Genomic DNA, 6,406 nt, shown 5'->3' on the forward strand with positions numbered 1-6,406 from the left:
GTTTTTAATTAAAATAGAAACTGAACATATTAACATATTAAAACAACAACAAACAAAAAATATATATATTACAATTATAAGCACTTCCACTGTATGCCAGAATTTGCAATTGAGCATGCCCAGAAACTCAGCTTAATGAGCATGCATAATAACCATCATCATCACCATTTATTTATATAGCGCCACTAATTCCGCAGCGCTGTAGAGAATTCATTCACATCAGTCCCTGCCCCATTAGAGCTTACAGTCTAAATTCCCTAACATACACATACAGAGAGACAGAGAGAGAGACTAGGGTGAATTTTTTGGAATGTGGGAGGAAACCGGAGCACTCGGAGGAAACCCACGCAAACACGGGGTGAACATACAAACTCCTCACAGATAAGGCCATGGTCGGGAATTGAACTCATGACCTCCACTGTGAGGCAGAAGTGCTAACCACTTAGCCACTGTGCTGCCCTAATAAACATAGACTTGACGCGTTTCTGTGCTCTATTGTACTTTCATCTGATGTGGTTCTACTAAAACAGATTTCCTACTATGTAAGTTGGAGACTATACACAAACTGACACTTGGGAGTATATCTACTAAACTGCGGATTTGAAAAAGTGGAGATGCTGCCTATAGCAACCAGTCAGATTCTGGTTATCATTTATTTAGTACATGCTACAAAATGACAGCTCGGATCTGATTGGTTGCTATAGGGAACGTCTCCACTTTTGCAAACCCGCAGTTTAGTAAATATACCCCTTGGAGGGATACTGATTTGGAGATTTGTGAACAAGCGGTGAGACTTTCTGCCTTGGCAGCCAGAGTGCTTGGAAAATTTCTCTCAGTATTTGTGTTTATTTAACCACCCCCAACTAAAAACGTTCTCCTTAAAATCTTGCATTATATCTGTTGTGAATTCTCGGCAGTCCAGATAATGGTTAATAACCTCGTATTAGAAAATACATATTTAACGCTATATATGACTGCAATGTAACTGTGCTTATCTGTTAATTTTAAATACCAGCTGCTTTTGTATGTATATCCATTGTATTGAATGTTTATATAGGCATGTTTTTAAATAAATTGATATTGAATTTGGGTTCTGAGATAGTCTTTACTTGATGAGTGTAAGCGCAGCCATTGTTTCCTTTTCCTGGTACAATTGTCTGCGGAAATTACACGGTCTCCATTTTCATCAACAGCAGCTATTTATAAAGCGCCACTAATTCCGCAGCGCTGTACAGAGAACTCACTCACATCACTTTCTGCCCCAAAGGAGCTTACAGTCTAAATTCCCTAACAAACATACACGCATAGACTGAAAGAGAGTTTGGCAGCTGCTAACGCTTAACTAATTGGTGTATCAATTTACAAATAGCGTGGAGAGGTATAGAGGTTTTTTTTTTATTAACTCATTTATTTAGCTATCGTGATAAAAAAAAATTGCAGACACAGTTTCTATAGTTAGGAACCGCATGTCAAGATAAAATCTTGCAGTTTATGTTTAAGACACACAGCTGGGAAAATACTATATTCCAGTCTGTGGTGAAGCTTTGTGGTGACACCTAATCCCTCTGTTTATATAGTTAATATATCCTTATAGCATTGACAAAAAGTGAGGCTGGGTACATACACTACAGGCTTTTCAGCCATTTATCGTGCCAATCGTATGATAAATGACTGTTTAGCCCGATATCGCATTAGTGTGTACACTCAAACGATGACCGATTATCATTCTAAAGCATATCTCGTTCAACAATGGAACAATGTTGTTCCAATTCTGCAGTGTGTACAGGGCTATCTTAACAAAATTATGGGCCCCCGGGCAAAGCAGTGCACCGGGGCCCCTAGATATAGATATAAATATATCGATGTATACAGATACAGATATAGATATAGATATATAGAGATAGATAGATGTACTTGCTCAGTGACCCTTGTAGGTTTTTTTTCCAGGTTTTTTTCTTTTGCAGGATTATTTATTCTCATTAAGAGCCGTGCCTATGGGGCCCCCTTGACCGTGGGGCCCCCGGGCAGCTGCCCATCGTGCCCAATGGAAAAGATGGCCCTGAGTGTGTATGCACTTTCAATCAGGAACTCCAGAGACTACAGAGGCACGATCTTTTCAGCAGATGGCTATGACAGATCTGAGGGTAAATCTTTAAAACATGTATAGTGTGTATACAGGAATTGGCATGCTCATCGGGTCATAGGTAAAATCATTACTGATATGGCATCAGGAGAAATTTTCTGTAGTCTGTACCCAGCCTAATAATGTTGAAGTTAAAAAATTCCCTTAGGTAACATATCAGCATAGATGTCAGTTAACCACATTCTATAGTACTGTGTACAACAAAAACTTGCCAACAATGTAAAAGTCAAAATGCCTGAACCTCTGATCTGTCGCATGAACAGGTTTGTGATTGCCTTATGTTTCTATCATGTAAGCAATATATGTCGAATACATCAATATCATTGAAAGTCCCTAACATTATTAGTCTTTAATATTATATATGTTATTTGTGTGTTCTACTTTTTTTTACCAACAAATTAAGCATGACAGGGGTGTCTGAAAATAGATTAAATGTTGTGTTTTGAACATACTGCAATAAATACTCCCTGCATTCCAAGACAGGGATCACAACATCAGGGCAGAATTTGCAGAGCTGTTTATGTTTTTTCTCTTCCTTTTAATACATTCACATCCCATCCCTCCCTTTTCCATCTAAGCTCCTTTCGCTCCTCCCTCTTTTCCTTGTCATCAAGTCTCCTTCAAACTTTAATTCGAACTGGTCATGCCCAGAAAGCGAGTGCAGGCCTAGGCAACTAAGTAGACTTGAGTGATTTTGCCACCTACGCCTGCCTGTACCTGGAGTAGCGGAACGATGGAGGAAAGGGCATCCTAAGGTTGGCGGAGTACAGTAAGGGCGTGCTCACAGAATTACGAGCCAATGAAGACTCGCACGCAGATGCAGATACGCCTTTTACAACTGTATTATTTGAACAGTCTAGGGGCTGCTACCTATACACACAGATGATAATGACTATCGCTACCTCTAGCTAACGTCTTCCGATTGGCTGATTGCGGTTTCCCCTCTGAACCTGCCAGGTGCTTTCTTCATTGATCCTGCATATATTATAGGGTTTTGTTTGTATATTTAAAAAAAAAAAAAATGTTTTTACTTTCATTCATGCAAGAGAAAGAAGGTTATATCTGCTGTATTATATGAAGCCTAATAGGAAATGCATTTTATTCCCTATGAAAATAAAAGTTTACAAAGTTTTATTGTGCTCACGACCTGGTTCTGTCTATGTCTATGTAAGTACGCCTGCAGTAAACCTGGTGCATATCCCTACAGATGCAGAGCTGGAGGCATCTTCAGACGCGTCGGGCATAGCTGATAGGCCGATAAAAGTGTTTATTTTGTGTGTGGATTTTTGGGCCATAATTTAAGTCGTGTTCAACTCTGCATCAGCCTCAATGATTTTTAGATATTAGCAGCAAGCTAGATGATTGTAAGGTGCTCTACCAAACAATCCTGCTGCCTGTCCCACCTCGGTATATGCACAGAGGACCATTTAAAATTTACACCGATAGCTCAGCTCCGCAATTTGTAAATGCGTGGAACCGTGATTTACCTAGGCCTATGGATAATGGATGGCAGAAGATATTTCTGGCCACACATACAAGCTCCTTCAGCTTATTAGTAGTTGAGAATAAATTTAAGATTCTATCACGTTGGTATTTGACGGCTAACCAAATTCACAAATTCTCCCCCTGAGATCTCTGCATCATGTTGGGGTGCAACTTGCGTTCTGGGAACTCTCATACACATTTGGTGGGACTGTCCTAAACTTGGTGCATATTGTAAAACGGTGCTCAGTCTATCTAAAGAAATTGTAGGATCGGAGATCTCAGAGATCACTGTGTTCCGGCTTCTCTCACTTCCCAACTTCTCATTCAGGGGAAGGCTGGCAAATTTCAGCCTGAGGGGCAAGACTCGACTCAGCAGCCTATTAGGAACATTTTAAGGAAAAAAAATGCAGATGGCCGGGTGACCCCCAGCCCAGCCTACCCCTGTCCTCAAAACTCACTTACAAAAAGTCTCTGCTAAAATATCTGAATAACGCGGCAAAGGCAGTTATTCCCCCTCAGTGGCGGTCCTCCTCGCCCACCTCTATCACGGAATGGTTCAACAGAATAAATTACCACTTCTGTATGAATAAGCCCACCCTATCAGGTACAGATAAATTTCTCCTCTACACGGTTCCATTGGATAGAGTTGAAGGACACCCCTACATATTTTGGTACTCTGTTTACTTGCACTAAACATTTGAAAATAGAGAATATATATATATATATATATATATATATATATATATATATATATATATATATATATATTACATTGATTTTATTGATTTTGCGTTCACTTTTGGAAGAAGATCTGCATGGCTTTACAAATTTCCTGATGTATTTTACCTTAGTAAATGGGAGGGGGTGAAGAGATGTTGTGTGCCAATATAAATATTCCATTTATTGATTTTTCTGCAAATGTTTTTGACATAGGGCACAGAAGCTAATAATTAACGGGCTTCAAGTCTGGGTCAATGTTAACACACTATTCATAGCATTACTGAACATTGAAAACATTAACAGTGCTGGATAGAGCTCTAATTGTGTTTAAAGAGAAGAACAATTGACCAGGCAGAACAACTAACTTAACTGAAATGATATATTGCAAATTTTAGGTTTCATGTTGCGTTCCGGTGAAGAAAATTTGCAAATTTCAAATAATAGAAACCAGTTGAATTACTTGTCCAGTTCGACCCGTAATGAAACAAGCCGTAAGAAAGGTGGGGTCCCCATACTCATTACTTGGGAAATTAAATTCAGAATGGTCTGATTAGAATCAGTCAAAAATTATCCAAAAGATTGTGTCCCAAGTGAGAATTTCTAAATATTGGTATTACTTCATTATCGTCATCTATTTATTTATATAGCGCCACTAATTCCGCAGCACTATATTATTGTATTTATGGAAGTTAATGAAACATTAATTTATAATGAAGTTATTGTATGTGTTATTGTATTTATGGAAGTTAAAGAAACACTGAGTCCCACTTTACAATATGTAATAATAATTAAGCTTGAAGAACTGTATATTACATTTGATGGCTGCAGAGAGCAATATTATGACAATTAAGCAGATATGAAGAACACACGGTGTACAATCTCTGGGGCAGAGGAAGCCAAGGGCCATGTTTGCTCCCTGTGGCTCACACACAATAAATGTAGTTGTAGCCCAAATCATCAATTCAAAAATCAAATAATTTTAGGAGGATATTGACAGAATCTGTACACTTTTCTTTTCTTCTCACACACAAGGTTAATTTATATAGCCATATCAGTATAGCCTTTCAAGGTTGGAGTTAAACAAGATGGAAGAGTAAACTAGTGTCACCTTAGTCACTTAACAATGAATACACCTTTTCTGCCATCACAAAGGATTTATTATGGTGCCCTTAAGTTCACCAGAACCACTTATTAATGTTTCACACTTAATTCACATACACATGTAGCTTGAGCCTCCCTGGTCTTCGTAAATTCACAAAGAATCACGGAGAAATACGCTAGATTAAATATGTTTAATCTGAAAAATATTTTCAAGGCGTATTTACAAAAATGAATAACAAGACATATAAAATGTTGCAAAAATGAGTTTCAGAAAATAAAATAGGAAATAAAATCAGAGTTACTACTTACTAGTTAAGACCTGGGGGTAAATGTATCAATCTGCGGGTTCTTCAACACCCGCGTGTTCAGCCTCTTCCGCGATTAAATTTCAAGTGGCGCTGCATTGTAAAGGGAAGTTAACCCTTTACAATGCAGCGCCGCTTGAAATTTAATCGCGGAAAAGGCTGAACACGCGGGTGTTGAAGAACCCGCAGATTGATACATTTACCCCCTGAAGTGTGAGGGAACACGGTTGAGAACGATGGCAGAGTTCAGTCTGGAAAGACTCCCTCAAAGAAATGAACACTGTACTACTGGTACAAGGGATTTATAAACAATTTCTTGTTGGCTCTTCACCCCTACCTTAGGAATTTTATTTTCACCTAAGTTAGATGGATGCCCAAAATGACACAGGGCTTTCGAAGTAAATTATGGATGTCCTGAGACCTGGCATTTCACAAGACCTGAGTTATCACCTCTGCTCGTTCGGCCTTGCTAACTCCTCTGCATACACAAACTACTCAGAGATCTTATCTGTCTCTGGGTCTGGCTACTTTCACAAGACCATTGACACCAGGGGCGGGCTGGACCGGGGGGGGGGGGGGGGGGGGGGGGCAGGGGGGCAGTGGGCACCCGGGCCGCTAAGTCTAACAGCTGTCCGGGATGAACTGCCGATAA

Source organism: Mixophyes fleayi, chromosome 9, assembly GCF_038048845.1.
Source record: "Mixophyes fleayi isolate aMixFle1 chromosome 9, aMixFle1.hap1, whole genome shotgun sequence".
In the NCBI taxonomy this organism is placed as follows: domain Eukaryota; kingdom Metazoa; phylum Chordata; class Amphibia; order Anura; family Limnodynastidae; genus Mixophyes; species Mixophyes fleayi.